Source organism: Xyrauchen texanus, chromosome 3 (assembly GCF_025860055.1).
Source record: "Xyrauchen texanus isolate HMW12.3.18 chromosome 3, RBS_HiC_50CHRs, whole genome shotgun sequence".
NCBI lineage: Eukaryota > Metazoa > Chordata > Actinopteri > Cypriniformes > Catostomidae > Xyrauchen > Xyrauchen texanus.
In genome coordinates, this window is record NC_068278.1 from 58,349,718 (window position 1) to 58,376,702 (window position 26,985).

General features: G+C 40.1%; 1 protein-coding gene across 1 annotated transcript in view; it reads left to right on the forward strand.

The window, feature by feature from the left end:
* The first annotated feature begins 2,074 nt into the window (after positions 1-2,074).
* The window catches only part of srrm3 (serine/arginine repetitive matrix 3), a 115,281-nt gene continuing 90,370 nt past the window's right edge, over positions 2,075-26,985 (forward strand). The window contains exon 1 of the mRNA XM_052110173.1: positions 2,075-2,189. The gene's annotated coding sequence lies outside the window, so the exon portion shown is untranslated. The remainder of the gene's footprint in view (positions 2,190-26,985) is intronic.

Sequence of the window (26,985 nt, forward strand, 5' to 3'; positions counted from 1 at the left end):
AAATCAATAGCCTATTTGCCTGGTGTAAATAAATAGTTACCACTGAGATTGTCAAGCTGCCATACACGGTCCTTGACCTTCCACACACACACACACACACACACATGACGGTGAGTCTCAAATCAACATTATTAATTAAAGGTGCACTCAGTCATTGTTTTCCTCGTTGCAAAGTTTTACTCCTAATATCATTTCATTTTAAAAATATATGTATTAAATTGATCACACACATTAGATGAAGATTCCATTTTAGAATCCTTATAAAAGTTGTTTCATTCTTCATAGACAGGGTCTATCTGTCTGGCTCTCTGTGTCTATCTGTCTGTCTGGCTGTCTGAGTCTTTCTGTCTGCCTGTGTGTGTATGTCTGTCTGTCTATCTGGCTTTCTCTGTCTTTGTCTGTCTATCTGGCTGTATGTGTTTATCTGTCTTTCTGTATGTCTGTCTGTGTACATCTCTCTGTCTGTTTTTGTATTTCTGTCTGTCTATCTGGCTGTCTATGTTTCTGTCTGTCTGTCTCTGTCTATCTGTCTGTGTCTTTCTGTCTGGATATCTGTCTGTCTTTTTTTGTATTTCTATCTGGCTGTCTGTGTTTCTGTCTGTCTGTCTATCTGGATATCTGTCTGTCTGTATACATCTGTACATATCTCTCTCGCTCTCTCTCTATCTGTCTATATGCCTGTCTATCTGGCTGTCTGTGTCTATCTGTTTGTCTGTCTGTCTGTGTATATCTGTCTGTCTCTATCTGTCTATATGCCTGTCTATCTGGCTGTCTGTGTCTATCTGTTTGTCTGTCTGTCTGTGTATATTTGTCTGTCTCTATTTGTCTATATGCCTGTCTATCTGGCTGTCTGTGTCTATCTGTTTGTCTGTCTGTCTGTGTATATTTGTCTGTCTCTATCTGTCTATATGCCTGTCTATCTGGCTGTCTGTGTCTATCTGTATGTCTCTCTGTCTTTCTGTTTGTCTGTCTGTGTATATCTGTCTGTCTCTATCTGTCTGTATGTCTGTCTATCTGGCTGTCTGTGTCTATCTGTTTGTCTGTCTGTCTGTGTATATCTGTCTGTCTCTATCTGTCTATATGCCTGTCTATCTGGCTGTCTGTGTCTATCTGTTTGTCTGTCTGTCTGTGTATATCTGTCTGTCTCTATCTGTCTATATGCCTGTCTATCTGGTTGTCTGTGTCTATCTGTATGTCTCTCTGTCTTTCTGTTTGTCTGTCTGTCTGTCTGTGTATATCTGTCTGTCTCTATCTGTCTGTATGTCTGTCTATCTGGCTGTATGTGTTTATCTATCTTTCTCTAAGTCTGTCTGTGTACATCTGTCTGTTTGTTTTTGTATATCTGTCTGTCTGTCTGTCTCTGTCTATCTTTCTGTCTGTCTGTCTGTCTGTCTATATACCTGTCTATCTGGCTGTCTGTATCTATCTGCCTATCTGTCTGTCTGTGTATATCTGTATGTCTCTCTCTCTCTCTGTCTGTATGCCTGTCTATCTGTCTATATACCTGTCTATCTGGCTGTCTGTATCTATCTGCCTTTCTGTCTGTCTGTGTATATATATATACAGACAGACATACTCAGATAAACACAGACAGCTAGATAGCTATGCTAGACAGAATAGATATGACAGACATATATATATGTCTGTCTGTTTGAGAAAATCTGTCTGTCTGTTTCTTTTTATTAAGGACCCCCTCCTTAAAATATTTTTAAGGAACATTAAAAATGTCACTTCATGTAAAAACATGTTGCAGACCCCTGCTGTACATTATTGAATGATTATTTCAATAGTGAAAATGTGCAATATAAACATAATAAAGTATGTACATACAATAATACGGTAGCCTACCATACAGGTTTTATAGGCATAAAACGCAACACTCAATTTTATACAATATGAAAACAGGGTCCTGGCTCCATCTCTCTACCCACCAAGGGGTCCTTAGTCCAACAATGGACTAAGTTCTAGACACGACCTGTCCCCTCCGGAGCGCTAGAGAGTGCTGTGTGTCATTCTCATCGTCTCAGATCTGCTCTGGCGCTGCTGCTGCTGCTGTCTCTGTCCAGCACTTCAGCAGCAGTTCAGCACCACACGCGGCGGACAGCTCCCGCTCCTCACTGAAGAAAACCCCATTAAACCATCGCAGAACCCTTCGAAACGGACCCGGTCAACACCCACACGACGAACCGGTAAGCATATTTATCCTTCCATATCAAATATAGTCAAGAGTCCGGCTGAAGGGACGTAAATAACGCGATGATGTCTGTTGGGATCAGACACACACACGCACGCGCGCACACACACACACAAGCACACGCACCACTTTAAGCTCTTAATGTGATTAAACGCTATTTTTTTCAACATGAAGAGTGTTCTTTTGTCATTTAGACCGTGTGTGTGTGTGTGTGTGTGTGTGTGTGTGTGTGTGTGTGTGTGTGTGTGTGTGTGTGTGTGTGTGTGTGTGTGTGTGTGTGTATTTGTATGTACACCACAGCGGGATTATTAAAGCACGGATCTGCTGCAGATGGCCGTGTTTAGATTCAGCGATGTATTTATTAATGCAATCTCATGTTTCCGTCTTGACTGCTTAGTAGAATTTCTAAATGATTTGATTATTAATTTTTGATGCAGTTTTTGTTGAGGGCTATATCGTAGATTGTGGTCAATTAAAGGTCAAATATTAGTTTATTATGGTGATCATCTGATGCGAACTGTAGGCAACATTGGTAACATTTGTTAGCATCACTTAACATTATTAGTTAACATGACGTTACAATGAACAATACTTGCATTGCATTTATTAATCTTGAATACTATCAAAGGAATATTCCGGGTTCAATACAGGATAAGCTCATTCGACAGCATTTACTGTTGGTAATCACAAATATTGATTTCGACTTGTCCCTCCCCCTTAAAAAAGCAAAAAATTACAGTTAAAGTGAGACACTTCCAATAGAAGTCAATGGAGCCAAATTTTAGAGGGTTTAAAAACAGAAATGTGAATGTTATAATTTTATAATTAATTCCTCTATTTAAACGTGTGTATTATTTGAGCTGTAAATCGTCGTTTTTACAGTCGTTTTAGAGTTTACGGCGTTACGTCGTCATAGCAACGAAGTGGTAACATTGTCTTTAACTTTACACAGAAACGGTCATTTAGCGCTTACACTTAAATCATGTTAACACACATTTTGTTTACGTCTTTTGGCGATACATTCGAAACGGTGAGTATTTTACCATTTACGCATTGGCACCCATTCACTTCCATTGTAAGTGCCGCACTGGAACACATTTGGGCCTTTTTTTGTCTTCGCTGCCAAGACAAAATCAATTTGTGTGGTATTCAACATTATGTCACAAATGCTGTCGATTGAGCTTAACTTGTATTGTACCTGGAATATTCCTTTAATTTCAACATAGAGTAATATTTGTTTTAGAATGTATATTTGCATATGTTAACATTAATTAATGCTCTATGAACTAACATGAACTAGCAATGAACCGTTTTAAGATGTTTAAAGGCTGTAAAAAAATATATTGTTCATTGTTAGTTCCCGATCCCTAATGCATTAACTAATGTTAACGAATAGAACCATATCGTAAAGTGATACCATGCTTTTAATATTAACATTAATGAGGGAAACTTCAGGTGAGATTTGCAGTGAGACAGAATCCAAGTTTGATGTTTTTGACTTGTTTTAACTCATAGAGGAACATTTAAGGGAGATGGCTGGGACCTATTATGCAAAATTCACTTTCTTCTATTTCTATTGATGATAAACAGTGTGTCAAAATGAACGGTTTTCGTTTCTGCTCTAAAGTGACGTCACGTTAGAGCAGGCCACGCCCACAACTGGTGAAGCTCCACCCTATTATCATAGCTCCTCCCCTAAGTGATTGACACACAGTCTGTGCTGGAGCAGATACAGTGAGAAGAATAATGTCTCCGCTTCATAAGCATCATAAGTGTTCTGTTGTTGGCTGTCATGTACTCCCGGCATCAGAGCCACTGCAGACGCAGTGGACAAGCTTGACTGGTAATCTGGCATACCGGGCATTTTCCCGGTTGGCCGACGCACTTTGGGGCTGATCAGGGGCGGACTGGCCATCGGGAGAATTGAGCGGGCCTGTGGGTCGCCGCAAAAGTGGACGAATGGGCCGCGATAAGCTAAAATTTGCCACTGTGTTATGCAGAACGGTCCACAAAACGGTGCCGCGATATGCAGCACCCCCAACCCCCTCCCCCCGATCAACATTTGGGCCAGTTGCTATGTTAAATCTCGGGCCGATTTCTCTTCCCAGTCCAGCACTGTCTGAACTCCGGTATTTACGCTATCAGTCATATGTAGGTTCTGATTTGTTGTTGCTGTAGTAACCGAAGCACAAGCTGTAAAGGCACTGCCCTCTTCCAGAAAGGGGGCGGGAATCAGCAGCTTATTTGCATTTAAAGAGACACACACGAATTCAGAGTGTTTTTGATTCCACCCAAAAAGAGGCATTTATAACATGATATAATAAATGATCCGTGGGGTATTTTGAGCTGAAACTTCACAGACACATTCTGGGGACACCTGAGACTTATATTACATCTTGTAAAAAGGGGTATAATAGGTCTCCTTTAACACTCCAAATCAAGGGCTCCACTTCAGTTACCTGACAAACTGTGCACCCACTTTACTCAGGGGTCACTGGAAGCAGGTTTCTCAGAAAAGGGAAAAGATAGTCATCCGCAGCTGGTTTGCCAGTAATTCCCAGGGTGCTGTTTTTAATTTTAGTTCAGCTTTTCATTAAGGTCAAATCCACTTTTCGGTGACATGAATCACAAAGTGAAAATATAAAGACTCATCTATGCACCGATAACTGCAGCTGTAATTCCCACATAGCTAAAACCTTTATATCTGCTCTTACTTTAGGATATTCTCTAAAATAGGAGCCATGGTTTACTTGTCTGTGAGCTTGCATGGCTGAATAATCCAATATTATGTTTTAGACGTCCAGAAAACAATATGCAGTCCCACAGGAAAATCATATGTCATATATACACTCACCTAAAGGATTATTAGGAACACCTGTTCAATTTCTCATGAATGCAATTATCTAATCAACCAATCACATGGCAGTTGCTTCAATGCATTTAGGGGTGTGGTCCTGGTCAAGACAATCTCCTGAACTCCAAACTGAATGTCAGAATGGGAAAGAAAGGTGATTTAAGCAATTTTGAGCGTGGCATGGTTGTTGGTGCCAGACGGGCCGGTCTGAGTATTTCACAATCTGCTCAGTTACTGGGATTTTCACACACAACCATTTCTAGGGTTTACAAAGAATGGTGTGAAAAGGGAAAAACATCCAGTATGCGGCAGTCCTGTGGGCGAAAATGCCTTGTTGATGCTAGAGGTCAGAGGAGAATGGGCCGACTGATTCAAGCTGATAGAAGAGCAACTTTGCCTGAAATAACCACTCGTTACAACCGAGGTATGCAGCAAAGCATTTGTGAAGCCACAACACGCACAACCTTGAGGCGGATGGGCTACAACAGCAGAAGACCCCACCGGGTACCACTCATCTCCACTACAAATAGGAAAAAGAGGCTACAATTTGCAAGAGCTCACCAAAATTGGACAGTTGAAGACTGGAAAAATGTTGCCTGGTCTGATGAGTCTCGATTTCTGTTGAGACATTCAGATGGTAGAGTCAGAATTTGGCGTAAACAGAATGAGAACATGGATCCATCATGCCTTGTTACCACTGTGCAGGCTGGTGGTGGTGGTGTAATGGTGTGGGGAATGTTTTCTTGGCACACTTTAGGCCCCTTAGTGCCAACTGGGCATCGTTTAAATGCCACGGCCTACCTGAGCATTATTTCTGACCATGTCCATCCCTTTATGGCCACCATGTACCCATCCTCTGATGGCTACTTCCAGCAGGATAATGCACCATGTCACAAAGCTCGAATCATTTCAAATTGGTTTCTTGAACATGACAATGAGTTCACTGTACTAAAATGGCCCCCACAGTCACCAGATCTCAACCCAATAGAGCATCTTTGGGATGTGGTGGAACGGGAGCTTCGTGCCCTGGATGTGCATCCCACAAATCTCCATCAACTGCAAGATGCTATCCTATCAATATGGGCCAACATTTCTAAAGAATGCTTTCAGCACCTTGTTGAATCAATGCCACGTAGAATTAAAGCAGTTCTGAAGGCGAAAGGGGGTCAAACACAGTATTAGTATGGTGTTCCTAATAATCCTTTAGGTGAGTGTATGTCATCAAAGTGGAGGATCTCAGCCTTCTAATGACATCTAGATTGAGCTTGTAGTCCACTCAGAGGCCGAGATATTCGATGAAACAACGAAAGTGGTGCATGAACTGAAAATTAGACTGAATATCTATGAACGATCACATCTGTGAGGGCTAAAATGCTTTATAGCGCCACCTATATTTTAAATTGGCATTTTGTTGTGGAAGGAAAAATGTTTTCTAATGCTTACTGCCATCTATTGGAATAAAATAAGACTATTTAGAGGGAGATGGGGTGAACAGAACCAGAACTACATGCTTACAAAGTTAAGACAACACATTTTTTATATTTAATTCTATTTATCATAAGATTGGAAACATATACAATATTTTTATGAATACTTGTAATACCATTTTTGGCAGTTGATCCACAGTGTAAATGGTGAACTTTTAAATGTGGGTGTGAAAAATTGCTTAAGGCAGCCCAAAAATAAAGGGTAACTACTGTATATAAGTTAAGGTAACTACACCCCCAATTCCAAAATAGTTGAGGCAGAATGAAAAATGCAAATAAAAACCAAAAATTCTTATTTGTAAATTATATTCACCCTTTGCTACAACACCACAACTACACATTATATGATGTTTTACCTTGTGAATTTCATTGTTTTTGTTAATGTACAGTCATGTCAAATCAGATGATTGCGACACATGACAGGGGCTGTTTAATTCGAATAATAATTTGACGAGTTGAAATAACAAGGTGATGTTAAACAGGCAATCGTGTCTTAGTATAAAATGAGTCACCTTATATAAGGTATAAGTATATAATGAGTCCTTCAAGAGCAAGAATCACTCAAGATTTGTCAATTTGTCAACGGATGCTTCAGCAAATCAAGCACTTTGAGAACAATGTTCCCCAAAGACGAATTGGAAGTATTTTTGGCATTTCACCCCAAGGAATCTGGTCAAATCTTTGTGTGTAAAGGACAAGACGAAAACCACTTCTGAATGCACATGATCTCTGATTCCTCAAACGTCACTGACTTTAAAAACATCATTCATCTGGAATGGATATCATGAACATGGGCTTGGGATGACTTTAGTAAACCTTTGTTACTCAACACCGCTCGCCGCTGCATCCACAGATGCAAGTTAAGACTCTGTAAAGGAGAAGCCGTACATCATCACTGTCCAGAAGAGCTGCCGACTTCTCTGGCCTCGGTCTCATCTTCAATGGAAAGTAGAACCGTGTTTTTTGCTCTGAGTCCACATTTCAAATAGTTTTTGAAAAACACAGCCGTCGTGTTCTCCATACCAAAGAGGAAAAAGACCATCCAAGCTGTTATCAGCGTCAGGTCCAAAAGCCAGTGTTTGTATGGGCCAGGGGCGTGACTTGGGTATCTCGCACATCTTTAAAACAACTGTTTGCAACACAACAATACAACAAAAGAGCAAAAGTGTCTACAAATTCTTAATAACAACTATTTAAATGCCCCCATATTTCCCCTTTGACACAGGAAACATAGTTAAATAATTCAAGCACAAGGCATTGTGGGTATTTCCCATAGCCTCAATTTTCTACTCAATGGTTTGAGTTATTAACACTTAAAATTTTACATCTATGGATTTTATAGATGTAAAATTTTAAGTGTTAATAACTCAAACTATTGAGTAGAAAATTGAGGTAAGGAAAATACAGTAAGAAAAATTCTGTCATTATTAACTCACCCTCATGTTGTTCCAAACCCACGCGGCTTTCTTCCGTGGAACACAAAAGGAGTTGTTTTTAAGAATTTCCAAACTGCGGTTAGTGATCAGTGTAAATGTAGTTCATACGGATTGTACGCTATATACAATTATTACACGGTTCTCTGGAGTACTCGATTCTGATTGGTCAATGGCGCCATCTAGTGGTCTGATATTTCTGAGTAACAACCGCACTTCCTTGACCAGCCATCTGGGTATTGCGAGTCATCTTTCCTACTTCTAGTATCACTCTGCGATCTCTTCAAGTAAGCGAATTTACTATTGTATACTCACTCATATAAATGTTTCATCGATAGTTAAAACGTTAACTTTTAAAAAGCGCTTCCTGCCAGCAGCTGACGCGAAGCGTGACGTAAGCGCATCGGCGAGAATTTCGGAAGTGACGCTTATTTACAACAGAAGAACGTACATCACGCGAGAGTTCGGCTATTTTATACTGCATCAGATCCCTGGATGGAAGCGCCGATTTAAAGTTAAAAATTATTTAATTATCGACTTTTTTATTTACATAAACCTATCGATTCGCTTCAGAAGACATTCATTGATCAACTGGAGTCATGTGGATCACTTTTATGCTGCTTAAATGTGACTTTTGGACCGTCAAAGTGCCGGCACCCGTGTACTTCCATTATAAGGACCTGACAGAGCTCAATCTTCTTCTAAAAATCTTCATTTGTGTTGTTCTGAAGACAGTCATGCACATCTGGGATGACATCAGAGTAAGTGAATAATGAGAGAATTCTCATTTTTGGGTGAACTAATCATTTAATGTATTTTGTAAATGTAAAGAATTTCTAAAAGGTACGTTAATTAATAACTTTTAGGTTAGCAGATAGGCTCAAGGGCCCAACAGTGGCATCTTAGCAGTTCTGGGGCTTGAACCCGCAACCTTCTGGTCAGAAACTCTGAGCCTCAACCGCTGAGCCACCACCATTCGAATTATTTACTTTCGTAAATAAATGATCCTTCCTGCCAGTTTCTCATTTGTAAGCATTTTTTTTTTTCCTCTGTGGAACACAAAAGATGTTTAGAGCACTGTTTTTGTCTTTAATGGGGAGTTGGGCTCCTAAAAGAATGAAAAAGTGTAATTAAAACTTGTGCAATAGCCAAGAGTGTGCAACAGTCGGTTCTGGAAGTAAAAAAATCAATTTCATGTTTTCCTGATTTTTAATATAACTTATTACCTTTATGGATGGACCTTCTGTAAGCTCCGAGGTTGTTAATCGATGGGATATACTGCTGTTGAAGCTATCAGTCCGTGTTATCTCAACCATAAAGTGGAATTTGTCATGAAGAACTATATTACCCATGATCCTGGAAAATCCACCAATCAGAGAATCAAAAAGTGGAGCAAATGAGGTCTGGAGCGACCGCACACTCAAGTCCCAATCGAGTCGCTCTCCTTACACTCTCAAACCATGTATATATGTTGTATATACACTGCATTCAGAAAGTATTCAGACCCCATGAGGTCAAAGGAACTGCATGCAGAGCTCAGAGACAGGATTGTGTCGAGACACAGATCTGGGGAACGCTACAAATTTGTTTTGGCTGCATTGAAGGTTTCCAAGAGCACAGTGACCTCCATAATTCTTAACTGGAAGAAGTCTGGGACAACCAGGACTCTTCCTAGAGCTGGCCGCCTGGCCAAACTGAGCAATCGGGGGAGAAGGGCCTTGATAAGGGAGGTGACCAAGAACCCAATGGTCACTCTGGTTGAGCTCCAAAGATCATGTGTGGAGACGGGAGAAACTTGCAGAAGGACTTACAGACCATCACTGCAACACTCCACCGATCTGGACTTTATGGCAGGGTGGCCAGTCGGATGCCTCTCCTTAGTACCTAAAGGACACTCAGACTGTGAGAAACAAGATTCTCTGGTCTGATGAAACGAAGACTGAACTGTTTGGCCTCAATTACAAGCGTCATGTCATCACCTGAACAATACCATCCCTATGGTGAAGCATGGTGGTGGTAGCATCATGCTGTGGGGGTGTTTTTCAGCGGGGACTGGTCAGGGTTGAAGGAAAGCTGAATGCAGGAAAATACAGAAACATCCTTAAAGAAAACCTGGTCAGAGTGCTCAGGACCTCAGACTGGGCCGAAGGTTGCAACAGGACAATGACCCTAAGCACACAGCCAAAACAATGCAAGAGTGGCCCAGCCAGATCCCGGACCCAATCGAACATCTCTGGAGAGACCTGAAAATGTCTGTCCCATCCAACCTAACAGAGCTTGAGAGGATCTGCACAGAAGAATGCCAGAAAATCCCCAAATCAAGTCAAGTCAAGTCAAGTCAAGTGGTTTTTATTGTCGTTTCAACCATATACAGTTAGTACAGTACACAGCAAAACGAGACAACGTTCCTCCAGGACCATGGTGCTACATAAAAACAACAAAGGACCAACATAGGACCACATGAGACTACACAACGAAATAAAATACCTATATAAAATACCTATATATACCTATATAAAGTGCACGTGCAAACATGTGCAAAAAGTACAGGACAGTACAACAAATTACTGACAATGAACAGGACAATAGACAGTGCAGCGCCGACCAGTACTCAGTAGTGCAAAAAGATGACAGTTTCTAAAAATGTAAACATAACATACTATGAGATAATGTTCTATGCACATAGCAGTTATTGAGGTAGCAGACAGTTATAAAGTGACAGTAATTAAAGTGCAACTCAGGACACGTGTGTGGTGTGTCAAACCAGTCTCTGAGTATTGAGGAGTCTGATGGCTTGGGGAAGAAGCTGTTACACAGTCTGGCCGTGAGGGCCCGAATGCTTCGGTACCTCTTGCCAGACGGGAGGAGGGTAAAGAGTTTGTGTGAGGGGTGTGTGGGGTCGTCCACAATGCTGGTTGCTTTGCGGATACAGTGTTTTTTGAAAATGTCTTTGATGGAGGGAAGAGAGACCCCAATGATCTTCTCAGCTGTCCTCACTATCCTCTGCAGGGCTTTGCGGTCCGAAACGGTGCAAGTCCCAAACCAGGCAGTGATGCAGCTGCTCAGGATGCTCTCAATAGTCCCTCTATAGAATGTAGTGAGGATAGGGGTTGGGAGATGTGCTTTTCTCAGCCTTCGAAGAAAGTAGAGACGCTGCTGGGCTTTCTTGGTGATAGAGCTGGTGTTGAGGGACCAGGTGAGGTTCTCCGCCAGGTGAACACCAAGAAATTTGGTGCTCTTGACGATCTCCACAGAGGAGCCGTCGATGTTCAGCGGAGTGTGTTCACCTTGTGCTCTCCTAAAGTCAACAACCATCTCTTTTGTTTTGTCGACATTCAGGGACAGGTTGTTGGCTCTACACCAGTTCGTCAGCCGCTGCACCTCCTCTCTGTATGCTGACTCGTTGTTCTTGCTGATGAGACCCACCACGGTCGTGTCATCGGCGAACTTGATGATGTGATTCGAGCTGTGCATTGCTGCACAGTCGTGAGTCAGCAGAGTGAACAGCAGTGGACTGAGCACACAGCCCTGGGGGCCCCAGTGCTCAGTGTGGTGGTGGTGGAGATGCTGTTCCCGATCCGGACTGACTGAGGTCTCCCAGTCAGGAAGTCCAGGATCCAGTTGCAGAGGGAGGTGTCCAGGCCCAGCAGGTTCAGCTTTCAAATCAGGTGCTGGGGAATGATTGTGTTGAATGCTGAGCTGAAATCTATGAACAGCATTCAAACGTATGAGTCCTTATTGTCTAGGTGGGTGAGGGCCAGATGGAGGGTTGTGGTGATGGCATCGTCCGTTGAACGGTTTGAACGATATGCAAACTGCAGTGGGTCTAGTGAGGGGGGCAGCTGGGTCTTAATCTGCCTCATGACGAGCCTCTCGAAGCACTTCATGATGATGGGTGTAAGTGCGACGGGACGGTAGTCGTTGAGGCAGGACACTGAAGACTTCTTTGCATCCAGGTGTGCAAAGCTTGTTGCATCATACCCAAAAAGACTTGAGACTTTAATCGCTGCCAAAGGTGCTTCAACTAAGCACTGAGTTAAGAGTCTGAATACTTATGTCAATGTGCTATTTCAGTTTTTTCTTTTTTTAGTTTGACGCTTCACTGCTTGTACATTTTTTTCTACTGGTACAACCGAGGACACCTGTCAAAGCCTTCTGTGTCTGTGAATGCATTTAAATGTGCATTATGGGTTTGAAACTCATCAAGGGATGTTCCCTCTTTCTTCTGAATCTTTCTTGGCTGACTTCAGAGTGACATTAATGTCTCTGAAGCCACCTACACTCTATAAAAAGTCAACATGAATATAGCAATTGTATTGAAGGGATCATATTTGTGATTCATGTATCATATGGATGTGTGAGTCCATGTAGTGGTAGGTACATCAACTCTCATCCTCTAAATAATAGAGAAGTGTGTCTGCCTCTGGAGAGCACACACACATACAAACACACACAGATCAGGTGATCTGGACTGACTCAGGTTTCCAGGTACAATAAGAACAGCCGTACTTGCGGTACCCCTCTAACATCGCTGCAGCCATCTGCTACACACTTACAACTATTTGTATTGAATGGTTTAAATGTATATTTATAATCAACATATCTTTTGGCAAATCTAACAATGTAAATTATTATTTTCTCTGAGCATCGCAATTCATTCTGTGAAGGATACATGCAATGCTGCCTTAGAACATAGTGAAAAAGTAAAGCCAGCATTAAGTTAGTGCTGTTCTTTTAAAACTGCCTTTGCGTCGGCTGTACGCCTATGAAGCCTGATGATTTACACAAGCAATTTGACAAAAATGAAACGTAAACAACTGAGAACTCCATTAAGTCTCTTGAGCAATTAAAGAACGATGTGTGTGTGTGTGTGTGTGTGTGTGATGGACAGCTTGCGATTAACAGTGTCACTGACCTTCTATCTTCTCTCTCTAGAGATATTTTATGCTTTTTTTATAAAGTGCTCTCTCTCTCTCACACACACACACACACACACACACACACACACACACACACACACACACACACACACACAAAGGTGCTGTAATTACAGAACAGATGGTGGAACTCTACAGACGCCATCTGTAATGTAACAGTTATCACTATATACATCGTTGCTGCTTCTAATTAGAGATCACGTGACGTTCAGTTTCTCAAGCTCCATTTATTATTAATTCTGATGCTGAATAATTAGAGAAAGAAGACAATAAAATGAACAAACATGGCATGCATCAGTGAAGAAATGAATGTGCATGATCAATCCATACTGAAAGATAGACAGACAGACAGACAGACAGCCAGACAGACATGGATGGATGGATGGACGGGCAGATGGGTAAATAGATAGACAGACAGACAGACAGACAGACAGCCAGAGAGACAGACAAATGGATGTATGGATCGGTAGGTAGATAGATAGATAGACAGACAGAAAGACAGACAGATGATAGATAGACAGACAGACAGATAGATGACAGACAGACAGACAGACAGACAGATGATAGACAGACAGACAGATGATAGATAGACAGATGATAGATAGACGGGCAGATAGATAGATGGACAGACAGACAGACAGATGATAGATAGATAGACAGACAGATGATAGATAGATAGACAGATGATAGATAGACGGACAGACAGATGATAGATAGATGACAGACAGACAGACAGATGACAGATAGATGACAGACAGACAGACAGACAGACAGATGATAGATAGATAGACCGATAGATTGATCGATAGACAGACAGACAGATGATAGACAGATAGACCGATAGATGGATTGATAGACAGACAGACAGACAGACAGACAGATAGATAGATAGACAGATAGATAGATTGATAGACAGACAGACAGATAGATGGATCGATAGACAGACAGACAGATAGATCGATAGACAGACAGACAGATCGATAGACAGAGAGACAGACAGACAGACAGATAGATCGATAGACAGACAGACAGACAGACAGATAGATCGATAGATAGACAGACAGACAGACAGACCAATAGATAGATCGAAAGACAGACAGACAGACAGACAGACAGACAGACAGATAGATCGATAGATAGACAGACAGACAGACAGACCAATAGATAGATCGAAAGACAGACAGACAGACAGACAGACAGACAGACAGACAGACAGATAGATTCAGTTCAAGTACTAATATTATTTACCATTGCGAATGTGAACAGGAGAATGTGTGTTTCTCTGCTGTTTTGTTTGTCTCTCACTTTTTTCTGTGTACGTCTCTTTTTCAGAAGTTTATTTTCTTTCTGTCTCTATTGTGTCTCAGCTTTTCTTTCATTGTCTGTCAGCATAATCCATCCCCAATTGGATGCCCTTCATACTCTTCAATGCAATTATTTTATTACATCTAATTCATAGCACATCCCTATTGATGTCAACACAGTCCAATCACAGATCTGCTCTGGTCAGGCACGAGGAAATGACGGAGCTTGAAGCTTATGATGATGTGCTCTCAGGAATAGACAGCCGGCACATTACTCACATTCCATGATTGAACTTAATGACACCCTTCAGAGAAATTCGGGTGCCCTTTGTAGAATGGATCTCAGAATCATTACCCTTACATGGCTTTAAAATTGGGCCTAGGCTCACAGGAAAAGACCAGAAAAGTCACCGTTCACTTTTCTGAATCAGAATCCTGACGTGTAGAGTAAATGACCACCTCTTCAACAGAAATGGATGTTGTGTTGCATGCACTCGCTTTTTTTCTGAGTATCTCACACTCCAAATGCAGCCAGAGCCAAGAGCACTTACTCAGTGTTCTGCTCTCAGTGCTTGGTAACACGCCAAATAAACCAATATTCCCACTAAAGAGAGGCGTGTGGTGGAGCACTGAACTGAAGAGCCAAAGAGACTTCTCAAACATGGTCTCGCAAAATCACGTTTCTTTACCTACATGATTGCAAACCAGATTCCAAGAGGTGCTACAACAACAATTACTGTTATACACTTTCACGCAAATCAAAAGTAAAACGGCAGATTATCAGTTCATAAACACTTACTTTTCATAAACACCGCCCTGCCACATTCCTCCCTCGTTCTCTCAGGCTGGGGAGCCCCAGCATGACGTACATCCCCCCCTCTTTCCCTTGGGGAGGGCGTGCCCTAAGCACCGTCTGCCGGCAGGTCATCCCCGTCTACCTGGACGAGGGAGGGGACAAGGGGAGGGAAACAGAAATAATTAAACTGGGTGGGTACTTCCTGTAACAGTGTAGTACCCCCCAAAAAACACTGTAAAATTTAAAAGAGAGGGAAAAGGCCAACGCAGAGCGACAGTGAGAGAGAGAGAGAGAGGAGAGAGAGAACAAAAAAAAACACTTACTCGCCAGTTCTCCGATACGCCGTAGCTTGTTCCTCGGCCACTCCTCCACCCTCTATCGGATGACAGCCGCGCCTCTCCGGGCGGATCAGAGACAGACCTCCAGCCCCTTGCGGACGGAACGCCCCACCGCGTTCTCGGGGAACAGAAGGGGTATCCCCCGCCCCTGGCAGCGGTTCTCCCGCTCCAGGCGGTCGGCAGCGAGCCCCTCCCCGCTCTCGGTCGGCGGTCTCAAACCCCGGCGCGTTTCAGCGGCTGGTAGGCGACTCCTGCGCCCCTGGCAGTGGCCCTGACAGCTCCAGGCGGTCGGTTAGGAGCCCCTTCTGCCCTCGCGGTCGGCGGCCATCGTCCTCTTTCAGGCGGCTGGGCTCCTCGTCCCCCGGCAGATGACCGCGGCTGCTCCGTTGGGGTGGACGGTAGTGGCGAGAACTCTACTACGGCGTATCCCTCCTCCTTCCCGGGTTTCCGGCACCAGTGTAAAGGGATCAGTGCGGAGGAGGCGAGAACCGGCTTGATAATATAAATAATAGTTTTAATGATAAACTTAAAAGACAAACACACACATGACGGACATGTCCGTAAACGATCTCTCTCTCCCGCACGATCCTCTGCAGTCGACCTTAAAGGTGCGTACACACTGCCAGCGACGTCGCGCGCGACAGCAACTCAATACCATTCATTTTCAATGCGAGCACAGCGACTTCCGGCGACACGAGCTGTCGCGACCGTTGGCTCTAGATGTGGGCGTGTCCAGCGACGCGACAAAGTTGAGAAAAGTTCAACTTTGGAGCGACTAACGGAAGCGACAGCCAATAGGAGAGACGACGGGAGAGCTCACGTGATCCTTCTGTCTCTCTCTCAGCTCCTGCAGTAACGGAAAGGTGGATGAAAGGCTAATTCTTGCTGTTAGAAATGTTCCAGTGCTCTATGATATGTCTCTTCCCACGTTCAAGGACATTTTTAAGAAAAATACTGCGTGGAAAGGTGTATCTGAGATCAGGGGATTTTATGGACCCAGATAGACCGGCATTTGCATTTTACACGAGATAAACAGCCGCTATGGCAAACAGCACGCTTTGTTTCTCATTCATCTTTGATATAAAGCATTTTATGTACTGATTCCATTTATATTTAGTCTTTTCCCTCCAAAATGTTTGTTTTTAGTGGCAAGAAAAGAGATTCGCTGTCAACAGCAATGGAGTGGCATCCGTGAATGTCATTTATAAACGTTACTAGGCAACCAGTAGTGGGAACACCCACTAGCGACTTCACCGCCAGCCACTGGCGACCTGCAGCGATAAAGTCGCTGGCAGTGTGTACGCAGCTTTATCCCTCTCGGGAGGCTTGATTAGCCTGATAAGGGACCGGGTGTGTAGGATCTCCGCCCTGCCACAGCCACCATCACTCCCATTTCTACCGGTTAGGTTTAAGGTTTAGGGTAGGGAGGTTGGTTTTGTTCATTTACAACCTTAAAAACCTTTACTGTTTCTTATCTTAAATATTTTAGCAGTGATGCTATAAAGGGGATACATTTAGAAACGTCTCTGAGATGCCTTTATTGTGCAAAAATAGGATGTACTCAGATATGCAGAGCACAACAGAATGCATTGATCTCAAGATATGTTTTTAAAAGTTCAACTTTCGCCATTGAGCAGTGCTGCTTTAGAAAAATGTGTGCTTTACACTCTGTTTGATCTCATATATTATGTGCTGTTTGTTGTGTTTGCCTCCTTTCTTGAAACTGCAGAGAAGAGAACATTCAAGGTCAAATGCTGCCAGCCTCAGGACTGTAACTCCAAATGTTTTTCTTGCTCTATTACATTTGTAGGCAGACACAGCAGGAAGTGGCCACATCCCTTGAAGTGCAGTATAGGATTGTGTATAAAGTTGCAGTCATTGCTCATAAAGGTAGATCTGTTTGCTGTTTGGAAAGACACTTGAGAACCACTAGTTTACCTGAAAAGCTGATATTTTTCACTACTGCTGGTATGCTGAGTGGGCTTTATGGACTATTTTTATGGACTGTAGCAATCTGGTTTTAATGCATTTTCACTTGCACACCACTTTATCTTAAAAGGGTAGCTCCAAAAATAAAAATTCTGTCATCGATTATTTACCTTCATGCTGTTCCAAACCTGTATGATTAGCTGTCTTTAGTAGAACAGTGAAGTGTGACTTTTTACGACACTCTGGAAAACTATGGTGTGCTGCTTAATATTGTTAATCGGTGACAGGCAGGGCTGCACTGGTAAAAGAAATCGGCCCGGGATTTTACATGGCAACTGGCCCAAAACTGTCCTTTTCTGCAAATCACGGCGCCATTTTGTGGTCCGTTCTGCATAACGCAACGGCTCATTTTAGCTTATCGCGGCCCATTCGGCACATATCGCGGCCGACCCTCCGGCCCGCTCGGTTTCCCGATGGCCAGTCCGCCCCTAATCAACCCCAAAGTGTGTTGGCCCACCGGGAAAATGGCCGGTATGCCAGATTACCAGTCCAGCCCTGGTGACAGGTATTATTAGTGGTTGGTATGTTCTTATCATATAGAGCTGTTTTTTGGACAACAATTTGTAGAATGATCATTCAAACATTCACAGTGCAGGTAGGAAAAAGTATGTGAACCCCGAGGCTAATGATGTCAACATATGCTAATTAGAGTCAGGGGTTGGCAAACCTGGCATTCTATTAATTCAACGAGATTGTAGGTGTGGGTTAGAGCTGCTTTGACTTATAAAAAGCACTCAATCATTCTGAGTTTGCTATATAAATGGATATATATATAAATGGATATATAGATGATTTAGTACTATAGGTACTCTCACTAGAAGTGGCCGTCCAGTCAAGATGACTCAAAGGACACCGCAGAATGATCAATTAGGTAATAAAGAGCCCTAGAGTGACCAATAAAGACTTGAAGGACTCATTGGAACTGGTTAACATCTCTGTTCATGAGTCTACTGTACAGAAAACTTTAAACAGGCCTGGCAATCCACCTTTTGGAGACCTTAACCCAATAGAAATGCTATGGAATTGCCTCAGTCATACATTCCATAATATTTGAACCGGGAGTCTCTGCTTTGTTCTTTTAATGCTGTATGTTCAACCATTTTAGATAACATTTCACCCTTGAAGGTGAGGCAGAGCCTTGGATTAATGATACTACGTGAGCACTTAGACAGATTTGCAGAAGAGCAGAGCGTAAATGGCAGAAGGACAGGCTCCAGGTGTCTTATGACATTTTAAGGGACTCTTTGCATACCTATCAAAGTGCCATTCAAGCAGCTAAGGCAAAGCATTTCTCTGATATTAATGAGAAAAACTGTCACAAACCTAGAGTGTTATTTAAAACGATAAACTCTGGACCTAATATAATTGGGCCTGATATCTCAGTAGATACTTGTGAACATTTTAAGATATTTTTGGTTTCATAAATTGAACATATTTGTGGTGTTTGATCACTTTGAACGTCTCCATCTCTCTAGTTTGGCTAAAATAGTAGACCAGCTGAAGCCATCAGAATCCCCACTTGATATTGTCCCGTCAAAACTGATCAAACAGGCTTTTGATACAGTTGGGCCTAGTGTTTTAGCAGCTGCAGTCTTATTTGAACTGTAATTCTCTCTTTGAGGTATTTCAGTCTGTGTTTAGGGAGCATCATAGTACAGAATCGGCACTTTTACAGGTTCTTAATGATGTTTTGTTAACTCTGTACTCTGGGGATGCTGCAATTCTGGTGTTAATAGACCTTAGTGCAGCATTTGACACCATAGACCACGAAATTCGTGATGCACGGCTTGAGCGATTAGTAGAGATTCGAGGTACTGTTTTAAGTGTTTCAGTTTCCTTAGGTGAATTCACATCATCTTTGGCACCTCTTACATGTGGGATTCCACAAGGAGGCATTTTGGGACCCATTTTGTTTTCATTATATATGCTTCCAATTGGGAATTTCACTGTTATGCTGAGGATACTCAAATATATGTGCAAGTAAGGAAGGAAAGTAACTCTTTAGGACCTCTTCTTGCATGTTTGAAGGAATTGGAAACATGGTTGGCTGTGCACGTCTTGCATCTAAACGAATGTAAAACAGAGACTATTGTGTTTGCACCCTCTAATACATCTGGGTCCCCTAATACTGATTTAGGCCCTTTATCTATTTATTGTAACTCCTAAAACATTTAGGGGTATTTTTGATGTCAAAGGGGACGCTGGCTACCACCCCTGTGGTTCGCTAGTTCGCTAGTTCGAATCCCAGGACGTGCTGAGTGACTCCAGCCAGGTCTCCTTAGCAACCAAATTGGCCCGGTTGCTAGGGAGGGTAGAATCACATGGGGTAATCTCCTTGTGGTCGCTATAATGGGGTTCTCACTCTCGGTGGGGCATGTGGTGAGTTGTGCGTGGATGCCACGGAGAATAGCGTTATAGCGTCCACACGCGCTATGTTTCCACGGTAACTCGCTCAACAAGCCACGTGATGCACGGATTGACGGCATTCCCAACTGGGGAGAAAAGAGAGAAAAATAAGGACACTGGGAAAGGTCAAGCCATTTTTGTCCTTTTCTGATTTTGAGAGGGTGATGCATGCTTTTATGTCTTCAAGCCTGGACCAGTTTGCGGAAACAGGACCATATCACTTCCATTTTGTTTTCCTTACATTGGTAGCCAGTCCGTTATGGGATTGATTTTAAGATTTTATTGATTATTTGATCTTTAAATGGCCTTGCACCATCTTATATTTCAGATTTGCTACAATTTTACTCACCGTCCAGATCACTTAGGTCCTCTGATCAGAAACTCTTGATTGTTCCTAGGTCTAGACATAGATAATGGGGGACCGCGCCTTTGCTTTTTGCATGTTTTATAAAAATTGTACAGTACATTGTCCAACTAACTGTTGTTTTTAATTGTGCCTTATAAATAAATTGCCTTGCCTCAAGAGAGCCGTTCACACCACACATCCTAAGAATATGTCTGAGCTGGAGCAGTTCTGTAAGGAAGAATGATCCCAAATTCCTTCTGAACGTTGTGAAGGTTTAATCCGCAGCTACCGGAAACGCTTGGTTGATTTTATCGCTCCCAAAGGAGGATCAACCAGTTATTAAATCCAAGGGTTCACTTATTTTTCCACTGAACTGTGAATGATTAATGGGATGAGTTCAATAAAAACATGAATGATTATAATTGTTTGTGTGTTGTTAGCTTAAGCACATTGTGTTTGTGACTTTAATGAAGATTAAATCAAATTTTATGAGCAAATAATGCAGAAAACCAGCTAATTCCAAAGGGGTTCACATACTTTTTCTCGCCACCGTATGTAGTCATTATGTTTGGCCAATTTTCCTGGAAGAGAAAGTCTGCATAAATGTATACATACATCAACATGCACCGATCAGCCACAACATTAAAACCACCTGCCTAATATTGTGTAGGCCCCCCTCGTGCCGACAAATCAGCGCCAACCCGCGTCTCAGAGATGATATTCTACTCACTATCATTAGACTTTGTCAGTCTGGCCATTCTCTGTTGACCTCTCTCATCAGTAAGGCATGTACTCCCACAGAACTGACACTCACTTGATGATTTTGGTTTTTGGCACCATTCGGAGTCAATTGTAGAAACTGTTGTGTGTGAGTGTGAATATCCCAGAAATACTCAAACCAGCCCACCTGACAAGTACATGAGCACGGTATCGGACACGATTCCAAAATCAGTATAGGGACAATCATTTTGGCTATATATATATATATATGCTTTAAGTAAAGTGATAATAGCAATTTCGTCTAATATACATTGAATCAACATTTAACTCCCTCTACTACCCCTCCCCAATCACCAACGCCACCCTGACCCCCAACGAACATCTCCGTGGTCATACATAAGTACACACACACACACACACACACACACACACACACACACACACACACACACACACACACACACACACACACACACATAAAATTAATAAAAGGATATAATAATCATTCACATCTAAAACTACACCTCTCTTCACATCCCCTCTCCAAGAGTCCCCCAAAAAGGTCAAATAATTGCCCCATTTCCCATCAAATGAATCCCAGATCCCCAGATTTCTACATGACACCTCCTCGAAAGCACCCACCCTCCCCCACTCCAGTCGACAGGATCGCCGCTCCCTACACGCATATAACCAAGTCTGCGTAGGGCAGCAACTCCTTAGGGTGGCACAATCTTACCCTAGGAGGGCACCAGAAAGTCCACTGGCTGCCCTTACTCGCACGTTATACGTTATTCAAGGACCCAAAAGCTGACGATCACTTCACACTCGTATCATGCGAACAAACCCCCTCCGTCCACCTGGAACGCTGCGTAGGGCATCAATTTGGCCAGCGGCAGCCCTGCCAACCGACTTCCATCCCCTTAAAACAATCTGTCTGCCTGTCATCACATTGGTCAGAACCCACAGGTTGCCAGTCTTAGAATAAAACAAAATAAAATGACCTTATTCTATATTGGGATAAGCCGCCCCATGGTCTGAAGTCAAATTAAATAAAAACTCAGCCTTGTGATGTGCATGGAAGTGATGGAATCAGTGCCTGAAACACCTCCCTAGGGAGGCGGGCAGGGGGCATCCTTACCAGATGCCCAAACCACCTCAACTGACTCCTTTCGACGCAAAGGAGCAGCGGCTCTCCTCACGGATGACTGAGCTCCTCACCCTATCTCTAAGGGAGAAGCCCGCCACCCTTCTGAGGAAGCCCATTTCGGCCGCTTGTACTCGCGACCTAGTTCTTTCGGTCATGACCCAGCCTTCATGACCATAGGTGAGGGTAGGAACAAAAACTGACCAGTAGATCGAGAGCTTTGCCTTTCGGCTCAGCTCTCTTTTCGTGACAACGGTGCGATAAAGCGAGTGCAATACCGCCCCCGCTGCCCCGATTCTCCGGCCAACCTCCCGCTCCATTGTCCCCTCACTCGTGAACAAGACCCCGAGGTACTTGAACTCCTTCACTTGGGGCAATACCTCCTTTGGGCTAAAGCACATAACTGGTAATCAGGAGGTTGCTGGTTTGATCCCCACAGCCACCACCATTGTGTCCTTGAGTAAGACACTTAACTCCAGGTTGCTCCGGGGGGATTGTCCCTGTAATAAGTGCACTGTAAGTCGCTTTGGATAAAAGCATCTGCCAAATGCATAAAAAAAATAAAAATAATAATAAACATGAATAAATAGAATGATATTAGAAGTCATTAGTGCTGTAAGGTCAGTTCATGTGAATCATGTATAATCCCTAAATCACTTTGATTTAATACTCCTGATCTATAATCCTACTCACAAACAATCAATCTGTACTGGTCAGAAACACAATTACCTATAAAAGCCCTTCTTATTATTTACAATGATGCTACCAATGGATAATTGAGAGGAAGTTTCTCCGAAATTCCTATATTGATTCTTGGCTGTGCAGGGAATTTTTGTAATGATTGGTGACTCCACTCGGACTCTAGTTGACTTGAAATCACGGACCCTAGATATGAGCTACAGTACAAGCGATGCTTGCTTTAGAAAACCCCACTATCAGGACAATCCCTGAGACACATGAGGCATGTGGCTGGTATTTCACAGATACACCCGTGTGTTTACACTGATTTGACATACACTTTGTGGTGCCAACTATGTAGGTCAAGTGGTTATTAATGAAGGGAAGACCTCACTGTTCCCCACGTGTTTGAAAGGGTAGCAGCTGTGTCCCAGTAGCACAGTTTGAGCCGCTGGGTGGTTGACTTTGCATTCCCCCAGTGATCCGAATAAGCAGAGTACAGAATTCTCAACGGATAATAGCTGGGATGTTAGTCTGAAACAGATGGCACTGTGATGTGAGGGATCGTCTGTGTGTATCTGAGACTTGGAAATGATTTGTCTCCCAGGACATTAAAGGAGACAAAACAACATTCTGTTTTAGATATACAGAAATGCCTGGTAAAATTGTCTTAAAGGTGCACTCAGTATGTTTTTTTGTTTATGTAGTATAGGACAGTGACACCTAGTGGCCTGGATGTAGCATTATTCAAACACAATAGTTTTAAATCATTGTCGTAAATGTTGAAATTCACTATTCAGTCATGATTAATTTAATCCAAGAGTGAAAGTGTCCAATAACAGGACGGTTACTGAGATGAAGCGAGTCGGCTGGTCATGTGATCCCAACATGGCAGCCCCCATGAGGAGACCCTCTCTATGTAGAATAAAACAGCTTTCTTCCTCTCATGTGAGTGCTCGTGATTCAATACATGTTTTAAAATGACTGTTAATTCCTTTAGGAGTAAAACTTTTTATAATAAGGGAAAAAACTTACCTTTAACTATTCGTTTCTCGTCAGGGTAAAAATGTTTGCTCTTCTTGTCCAGAAATACACATTTGACCGAAAGTTTATTCTATTCTATTAATAGCTATATAAAAAGAAGCTTACAAACAGTGCCATTCTTGTTCGGAAATACACAATCAGCCAAAAGTCTATTCTATTCTATTTTATTCTATTCCATTCCATTCTATTTTATTCTATTCCATTTTATTCTATTTTATTTTATTCTATTCTATTTTATTCTATTCCATTTTATTCTATTCTATTCTATTTTATTCCATTCTATTTTATTCTATTCTATTTTATTCTATTCCATTCCATTCTATTTTATTCTATTCTATTTTTTATTCTATTCTATTTTATTCTATTTTATTTTATTCTATTCCATTCCATTCTATTTTATTCTATTCTATTTTATTCTATTCTTTTTTATTCTATTCCATTCCATTCTATTCTATTCTATTTTATTTTATTCTATTCTATTTTATTCTATTCCATTTTATTCTATTCTATTTTATTCTATTCTATTCCATTTTATTTTATTCTATTCCATTTTATTTTATTCTATTCTAATTTATTCTATTTTATTTTATTCTATTCCATTTTATTCTATTTTATTTTAGTCTATTCTATTTTATTCTATTTTATTCTATTCTATTCTATTCCATTCCATTCTATTTTATTCTATTCTATTTTATTTTATTCTATTCTATTTTATTCTATTCCATTTTATTTTATTCTATTCTATTTTATTTTATTCTATTCTATTTTATCTTATTCTATTCCATTTTATTTTATTCTATTCTATTTTATTCTATTCCATTTTATTTTATTCTATTCCATTCTATTTTATTCTATTCTATTTTATTCTATTCCATTCCATTCTATTTTATTTTATTCTATTCTATTTTATTTTATTCTATTCCATTTTATTTTATTCTATTCTATTTTATTTTATTCTGTTCCATTTTATTTTATTCTATTCTATTTTATTCTATTCTATTTTATTCTATTCCATTTTATTTTATTCTATTTTATTTTATTCTATTCTATTTTATTTTATTCTATTCCATTTTATTTTATTCTATTCTATTTTATTCCATTCTATTTTATTCTATTCTATTTTATTCCATTCTATTTTATTCTATTCTATTTTATTTTATTCTATTCCATTTTATTTTATTCTATTCTATTTTATTCTATTCCATTTTATTTTATTCTATTCTATTTTATTCTATTCCATTTTATTCTATTCTATTTTATTCTATTCCATTTTATTTTATTCTATTCCATTTTATTTTATTCTATTCTAATTTATTCTATTTTATTTTATTCTATTCCATTTTATTCTATTTTATTTTAGTCTATTCTATTTTATTCTATTTTATTCTATTCTATTCTATTCCATTCCATTCTATTTTATTCTATTCTATTTTATTTTATTCTATTCTATTTTATTCTATTCCATTTTATTTTATTCTATTCTATTTTATTTTATTCTGTTCCATTTTATCTTATTCTATTCTATTCTATTTTATTCTATTCTATTTTATTCTATTCCATTTTATTTTATTCTATTATATTTTATTCTATTCTATTTTATTTTATTCTATTCCATTTTATTTTATTCTATTCTATTTTATTCCATTCTATTTTATTCTATTCTATTTTATTCCATTCTATTTTATTCTATTCTATTTTATTCTATTCCATTCCATTCTATTTTATTTTATTCTATTCTATTTTATTTTATTCTATTCTATTTTATTTTATTCTGTTCCATTTTATTTTATTCTATTCTATTTTATTCTATTCTATTTTATTCTATTCCATTTTATTTTATTCTATTTTATTTTATTCTATTCTATTTTATTTTATTCTATTCCATTTTATTTTTATTCTATTCTATTTTTATTCCATTCTATTTTATTCTATTCTATTTTTATTCCATTCTATTTTATTCTATTCTATTTTACTTTATTCTATTCCATTTTATTTTATTCTATTCTATTTTATTCTATTCCATTTTATTTTATTCTATTCTATTCCATTCCATTCTATTATATTTTATTCTATTCCATTTTATTTTATTCTATTCTATTTTATTCTATTCTATTTTATTCTATTCCATTCTATTTTATTCTATTCCATTTTATTTTATTCTATTCTATTTTATTTTATTCTATTCTATTCTATTTTATTCTATTCCATTTTATTGTATTCCATTTTATTTTATTCTATTCTATTTTATTCTATTCTATTTTATTCTATTCTATTCTATTCTAATTTAATAAAAAGTATTATACAAACAGTGCCAAACTTGTTCGGAAATACACAATTAGCCAAAAGTCTATTCTGTTCTATTGTATTCTATTTATTTCTATTCTATTCTAGTAAAATGTATATCAAATTTAGCTTATAGTGTCCTTTTTTGGGAAACAAAGTAAAAAAGTAGCTTACAAAACAGTGCCCTTCTTGTTCAAGAATACACAAATAACCAAAAGTCTATTCTGTTCAATTCTATTCAAATTTATATAAAAAGTAGCTTACAAAGAGTACCCTTCTATTCTATTCATATATACAGTATATACTATATATATATACAGTAAGTATATATACTTACAAATAGTGCCCATCTTGTGTAATTATTGTATTATATTCTATTTGATTCAAATAGATGGGCTGTGATTGTGTTGACATCTCTTCTCTCTGGCTTCAATGCATCTATGAATCTGCTCCGACATGGCTTGTATTGTGCCTTTCACCTATGGATTGCGTTGTTTTATAATGAGTTAGTAGAGGATGATGTCACTTTGTTTAACATACTGTTCCAGCCACGGAAGAAATGGCAATAATGCAGGTCTTTCTCTACATGGATCGCCGCATTCAGTGCTACATCACTTCATTGCTTCATTAAACATGCCATGGAGCCCGTTCCACTTTGGGTGACAAGTTATCTGATCTGACTTCATAAAAACCACAATCTCTCTTCATGCATTTGTCATGGTGTCCCTGTCTTTGTGTTGTAAATCATAGGAAGTGTTAAAATAAAGTGCCAATTTGTTTGACAATTAATCGCGAAGCCCTAAAAGAGACAATTAATGGTCATAATCGCAATTATTTGCCCTAGTGATGTTTATCCTCCAGGGTGAAAATACTATAGCCTTCTCTCTTTTTACAGGAAATAAAGACTGGCTGTAGCAGCTCGCTAATAACTAGAATAAAGGCTTTACATATATTTGACATAGATTTGGTTCTTTCACTAGAGATTATTTCTAATCTGTTTCTAATCTGGGGATTCCCTACTTAAAAGACCAG